This window comes from Carassius auratus, unplaced genomic scaffold, assembly GCF_003368295.1.
Source record: "Carassius auratus strain Wakin unplaced genomic scaffold, ASM336829v1 scaf_tig00038609, whole genome shotgun sequence".
In the NCBI taxonomy this organism is placed as follows: Eukaryota; Metazoa; Chordata; class Actinopteri; order Cypriniformes; family Cyprinidae; genus Carassius; species Carassius auratus.
In genome coordinates, this window is record NW_020526451.1 from 80,605 (window position 1) to 88,684 (window position 8,080).

Consider the following 8,080-nt stretch of genomic DNA (forward strand, 5'->3'; position numbering starts at 1 on the left):
CGGTGGTTTGCTGTAGTCAGTAAAACGAGAAAATGCCTTGTGTGTTTGTCTGAAGAGGCTTGTTTGTTTATGACACAGTGAAGGTACATTACACACTAATGTGTCTTCAGAGCCTCATCTGCTTTCCCAGAGAGAGAGCGCTTCTGTCCCGATAATGACGATTGATTGTTCTCGTGAGCCGTTTGCTTTTTTTCACATCAGCAACATCTCTCGCATCTTTCCCTCTCGCCCTCAGCTATGATCCGAATGCAGAATTATCTTAATTGCTTGTCAGCAGTACACTTTAACCACATATACTACATATAAACCTACAATTAGTGATGTACTTAAGTAAAAACAAAACACTCTTGAGTTAATATGAATGTCAACTCTCATGCATTATCAGTTAATTGCAATTAAGTGTCCAAAATCATTACATTCAATTCACACCAACTTACTAGTATATACGTTTAAAGTTATTGTTATCATAATAACTACTCTTTTTAATGCTAAAGTCGTCTTTTTAAAGGGCATGCCGAAAACTGCACATACGCACAATATTTAAACTATATATTTATAATGAAGTCTCTTTTTCTTTGTAAAACAGGTGCCAGTTTGTGTGAGTCGTAAAACAAAGAGGCAGCTGAACAAATACAAGCAACATACTTGTACTTCTTCACACAAAAATGTAAAGACTCCAATAAAAACGATATGGCACAGATATCGATCAACTTGTAAACTGACTATTCATTGTACATGTACTGCTTTGTTAAGAAACCCAACAACTTGATTTAGATAAACTTTCTTATTAATGACTTTACAAAGTAACTAGAAATGATATAAACAGAAGACAACATAACACCAAACTAAACAGCAGCGTAGTGGATCATCTTAAAGCAGATGAGAAGGAAATCAAATGTTCCCCTGGAGGATGTTCTGTAAATAAATGATACTGAGGCTTCATTATATAACAGGATCAACTGAAGAACTGAAGAACTGAGATGTTGTGAGAACGATCTCAGCTGATGATCAGACAGTAAACCTATCTATTTTTTTACAAATATATATTTATACATAATTCCACATGATTCTGCTAGTATAAAGTCGTTATCTGTGGAAATATTCTGTTAAAGTGTTGGTTTCAGAGTTGATCTGGCATTTTTTTTTTTTTAATCAAAAAAACATCCCAACAGAGGAAACAGTCATCTCTTTCTGATTCTTAATGTGAGTTTCTTGAAGCACGATCATGCTAGATGACAAAACATCAACAAACGATCTACAAGTTATGAATGATATCTATAAGTTAAACGATATATAAGTTAAGTTATAAGATGAATTATGAAATGTATTAGGAATAGTTCACACAAACTAAAAAAAAACCAGCATCTATATTTGTAGGAGTTTGCTGGAGTGTGATGTCTGCTGCTTAATGTCTCTTCAGACTATCATTATCCTACAAAAATGTTTTCTACATTAAGTCGTTTAGCAGAAATCTACACAATATGGCCAGGACAGATGGTTTAGTATAACATTTTACATGAATCAGTGAACATCGTAAGAACATAACATGAAGGCTTTTTTAAAAGCACTGACAAGAAAGTTGTGAGACAAGTCTAAAATAATACCTCATTTTCCAAAAATACAACTTTTTTACATTTAAAAACAAACAAGTATCCCCAGCCCAGATGAGAAAAAGTAATGCAAAAGACACATGACACATCACTTTCCATAAAAAGTAACCAATGCAATTAGTTGTTTTTTAAGGGAGTAATGCAATGTTGTTATGCATTATTTTTAAAAGTAACTTCGGTTCCACTTTATATTAGGTGGCCTTAACTACTATGTACTTACATAAAAAATAAGTACAATGTACTTATTGTGTTCATATTGTATTGTAAAATACTTTTGCTGCTATTGAGGTGGGATGGGTTAAGGTTAGGGAGAGGGTTGGAGGTATGGGTAAGTTTAAGGGTGGGTTAAGATGTAAAGTATAGGTCAACAGTGTAATTATAAATGTAATTACAGAAATTAAATACAGATGTAGTTACATGTAGTTTTTTTTATATAAGTGCAATGTAAAAACATGTACACAATAAGTACATTGTACTAAATTATTAATTAATATGTAAGTACATAGTAGTTAAGGCCAATTAATATAAAGTGGGTCCGTAACTACTTCTAACACTGTTCGCTATATATTTATAAAATATATTGTATATATGTAGGCATTTGATTAAATGTAAATGTATTTTTAGTATTTTTTTAATGCATTTGTATTTACATTTAGTGATGTATTATAAGCCATAAACCAAACTTACATATATAACATATATAAATGATCAATTAATTACAATTACTTATTTTTTTATATGTATTTATATGTAATTAAATATATATATATATATATATATATATATATATATATATATATATATTCAAGTAATTTAATATATAGTATATTCACAATTGTATGTTTGTATTTATTGTGAATGCATTGGGAGAGTAACTTTCTGGGGTTGAACTGCTCTTTCATCATGATTGTTTGCCAGATCTATTAAACAGAGATGCTCCAGTCAGAATAGTTGTTACAGTATATATCAGTTCCTCTATAGAGAAAACGATGGGATTTTTCCATCAGAGAGCAGTCTTTATGTCTGCGGTTCAGCTCTTTGTTGTCGTGTTTGCAGCTGTAGAAGTCTGTCTGTGGTCACAGGGACCAGCAGAGAGGATCATGGGATTGACACATGACATTAATATGTGTCCAAAAGACTAAAATCAGAGGTGAACATCAACAAGATAACGTCTCAAGTCTCATGAACAAAGACTGCAGGATTTGAAGCAAATTCAACACAAATTATGAATGACAAGACAACTGATCCCATCATACAGGACAGTAATGAAACATTTATCGTTTTGTCATTTCCCTCAAAGAAACTGGTCAGATTTGGACAAGAACAAATCTGGCAGCCTCTTAAATTAAGAATTTTCACCGAGAATGCGAGATTTGAAATTTGAATTTTGAAATTAATTGGAATTCCAAGAAATTCTGAAAACTGTTACCTTGAACAAGAAAAGCCAAGTTGATCAAGACAAACTCTGAATGTTGGTTTGACAAAGATTTAACAAAGGTTTCTTTGAACTGCACTTCAATAAATCCTCATCCTGTCATTCCAAATTCAATTCCAGTTTAACTTTGTGTGTTTTGAGTGTTGCTAAGCATAGCAAGTAACTGTTTTCTATGAGATGATATTGTAAAATGTAATTTATTTTGAAACTAAGCCTCAGAAGAGAACAACTGAAGCCCAGAGTGCCACACAAACACATGCGGATGTTGTAACGGATCTCATTACGTGAAAGCGGCTCAAGTAATCTGTGATAGATGAGAACCTCTGCTCACCGTGAGTTAAAATAGCACCGTCTCTCAAACGAATGGCAGGGCAGCGGGAGGCAGATGCGGAACTGTAACATTCCCGCCGTCAGTCGCATTACTGCCTGTAATATTAACATCCCTGAGGATTATGATTTCAGATCCGTGCTCTCATCAACCGTCAGGAATTACAGTGGGATCTGTGATTAGCTGGCGTGGAGGCCGATCACACGGTTTATCATCCAAACAGCCGCTGTGAGGGTTACTCTGCACCTGCTGCATCAGATGACAAACAGCTTCACAAAGGGCTTTGTCAATCACTATCGGTCTAAACACCAAAAATGATTAGGATTTGGGAGTTTCTAAACACCCCAAAATGAAAACTGGCATCATTAACTTACCCTCATGGTAGTCCAAACTTGTGCTTTATCTGTGAAACACACATAAATCTCTTATTTATACAATAAAAGTGGATAGAAAACATAGTTTAACTTACCAAACTACCTTAAATTTAGCGTAAAAGTCATCCATATGACTTCAGCATGATATTCAAGATTTTTATTCAAATACCCCCTAAAATTTGACACTGTTCTTTTTTGCTTTTTATTTTAGTTTCCTTCCTCAAATCTACTAAATCTACTGCACTTTTTATACAAACTTACAGTGATTCTTCCAAGGGTTATTGTAGTTAGCCAAAACCAAAACCATAAAAAAATGTTTAAAAATAAATACTTGAAATAAGATAAACTTTATAAACTAAATATACCATATCCATTTATATATATATATATATATATATATTTGACACATTTAAAAAAATATATTTTATGAAATGTATCTTGATTTAGGAATATTTAGAAATTTGTACTGGGAAAAAAAATACTGAGGAACACAAATATACATATTAGTGCAGTCAAATTATTAATTGTGATTAATTGCATTCAAAATAAAAGTTTTTGTTTACATAATATATGTGTATGAACTGTGTATATTTATTATGTATACACAAATAAACACATATGCATGCATATATTTAAGAAAAATTTTATTTTTATGTATGAAATATATTTATATATGATTCTGTATGTGTGTCTATATATATATATATATATATATATATATATATATATATATATATATATATATATATATAATTTAATTTTTTATTTATTTTCGCTGTGAATAGCCCATTTTTTGCACTTTAGTTTGTGCTGTGAATGTTACAGTTCAAAAAAAAAATCTAATATCTTATAATACAAGCCCATTACGTAATCGCTGTCAAGTGTGAATGAACTGAACTTCATCGGAGTAACAACTGAGTGTCTGGCTCTTCCTCTGTTGGATGATAGGTCTGGACTCCCCGGTTACAGCGGGACTAACTTTAGCGCTGTTGTCAATTCACTTCAGTTTACATTCTTACATAATGTGAATTTGTCACGGGGCCAAGGACAGTCACGGCAGCGCTGACAAACCTGCCCCGGGCCGCACAGTTCGCTGTGACCCGCGGATGGGCTTCCTGAGATGTGCTGTGGCACTTCCTGTTCCCCTGAGGAGAGAGAGAGAGGAGCATCAGTCATTGTTTTCTCTGTGAGGTCGAGACTGTTTAGATGTGATGAGGCACGTGGGACCAGCGATCAGCTCTAAATGTGCTGATGCTGAACACGGCTGATGTCCGCTGCTGTCCACAACACGAAAACATCCGAATCATTTAGTAACGCTGCTTTTTTGTTGAAAAAGTCTTAAAAGATTAAAAAAAAAACTCTTGTAGCCAATAGTAAAGAAAAGCTTTATAAATGCACATACACTGTTACTGATATGAAAATTAATTCAAAATAGTTTTATTTATGATTCATAATACTCAGGGCATGATGCATAAAATTACTAGATTAGTAAATATTATATATATATAACATTAAAATGGCTTGACAACCAGAGATGTCAAAAATGTTATTAATAAATTGGACAAAACCTTTTTAGACCGCAGACTTTATCTTGCATAACAGCTCACGAAAAAAGTTCACGTTTGGTCAGAATTTCAACAAAAATAAAAATTAGGTAAACATTCACTCACCCTCAGCTCATCAAAGATGAAGTTGAGTTTGTTTCTTCATCAGGTTTGGAGAAATGTTGGATTACATCACTTGCTCACCAATGGATGCTCTGCGGTGAATGGGTGCCGTCAGAATGAGAGTCCAAACAGCTGATAAAAACATCACAATAATCCACAAGGCTTTCATTCTGACGGCACCCATTCACTGCAGAAGATGGATTGGTGAGCAAGTGATGTCTTGCTATAGTAAAACAAACTCATCTCCATCTTGGATGGCCTGAGGCTGAGTAAACTTTCAGCAAATTTCCATTTTTGGGGTGAACTATTGCTTTAAACACACTGTCTGATGTCTAGTCCCTATAGTTTTCTGCCTGTGTTCTGTGTTCAAACTCCCTGTATCAGTTAAACACACACACACACACACATCTCTCATGGAGGGCCGGGTCGGTTTAATGACTGCTATCTTTAACTGCTATTTATCTAATGGATCTCTTGGGAACAGTAATTTCTCACTCAGCATGTAGAGAAATTACGAGCTGAACGCCTCTAAGCTTCTCTCTCTCTCTCTTTCTCTCTCTCTGACTGACATTTGCATTTGTGCATGTGGTTTATAAAGCAGACTTTTGTTTGTCAAATGCCAAATTGTGTCTTTTTTGATTGACTGATTGATTGATTATCGCTGTATCTGCATTTCCCAAATAAGCAAACAGTTTTTCTGTTTTCTCCTCATGAGTAGTTGTGAGTAATGTAGCGCTGTGGTTCCGGTTCTCTCCGTTCATCTCATGGGGTTTCGTCTGTGACTGCGGTCAGCTGTTGTGAGGGTCATGAAGGACATTTGTCGGTTTGCGCTTGTTAACCGTTCGTCTGCTTCCCCGAGAGTTTATGAGGCTCTAAGTCTCATGTTCAGTCACAGATTTACACAGTTTTGGACATATGCATACGTATTTATTGGATCAAAAATACAGTTAAACATAATATTGTGAAATATTAAAATTCTAAATAACAATTTTATATTGTAATAAATTACCAAATGCTAATTATTTCTGTGATCAAAACTGTATTTTCAGCATCATTCCTCCAGTCTTCAGTGTCACATGATCTTCAGAAATCATTCTAATATGATAATTTTTGTGCCCAATTAAAACTTCTTGAGGTTATTAATATCACAGATATTGATATTCCATATCAAATCAGCATAGTGGTTTCTTGATTCTTTTAACACATTAAATAGGTTTTCTTTATTATTATTATTTTTTTTTAAATAACTAAAAAAATCTAAAGTTCTCTGCGTATCTTACACTTAAAATCCCTTTATGATTGAATTTTTATGTTTCAAATTTGAAAGTGGATTCAAAAAGTAGCTGAAAGCACTGAAAATAACAGTTGATACAACCTAAGGAGACACTTCATATTCATGGTAAATATTAATAAGAATCACTTATTTTTTAATTAATAATAACATAATTATTAATAAACAAACATAAATAATTAAGCATTTTGATTTTATTGCACTTCATTTTCAAAAAAAGTTCATTACTGCATAATATTTCATCAACATTTAATGTGAAACAGGTTTTTGCCACTTTCTTATATGCACTATATTCATTTTTCAGAATGATGATTTTTCAAGTTGACTTATTAATAAATCTCAGAAGATGAGAGAAGAAATGTGAAAGGAAGATACTACCATGTTTTATAGACATTTAAAGAGAAATTCTCTTTAAAGAGAAATTGTACTCATGTTATTAGAATCTGGTACATTCACCAATTCATAACAGCATCACGTTACTTTTATGAGAACAATTACATTTCTAATATCAGGGATCTATCTCTCTCTCGCTGTAATGTGGACAGCCCACATTCACACACACACACACACACACACAGGAGTCCTTCAGTGTTTGGTTTGGACTCGGACAGAATGGATGGATTTATTTCACACAGATCAGCTTCACTACATAAATCACACACTCGCTTCAGAGAAAGTGACGTGGAGCTTTAACTGGAGAAGCGCTGTCTTCTGCTCACAATGGTACGGTAACTCTGTTCTGTTCTCAGATCTTCTGCGCCTGTGCTTTAATGTCATGAACCGTCTTACTATAATGCAGATAGATCTTATAGTGCTGTTCTGTATTTTGTAGAGTCACTTTCTGACATATATAAAACTTATTGAGGGAAACATGACAAGAGAAAAGCACAGCGTGTCTTTACTGGACAGTGAATCATAACTCATGATGACCTTCCTCTGAGGAAGCGTCCCGGTCCTAAAGCATCAGAAGAAGCATGAATGTTCTTTGTTGCCTGACTGTCCTGGATTAAGTAACATGCAAACATTTGCTCCGACACGTGATACTAAATTACTGTTTAGTTGCCCTAAAGTTTATAAGTTTAAGTTCTAAGGTTATTAAATCGAGAATAAGTCACAGAAATGTGTTTGCTATCAGAATCCTTGACCAATCTGTGTGTCTTAGAACACTTTAGATCATGACAGAAATTCAATTTACTTTTAAGGAAAGTAGAGACAAAATTACTTGCTTTTACAAAAATTGAACTGAAAAAATATATAAATGTTATTGAAAAAAAAAATAGTTACTTTTTTTTTGTTTACACTTTTTTTTGTCTACACTTTTTTTTAATTGTTTTTTGAAAAACAATAAATATAGTGCATTTTTTTTATTAAAATA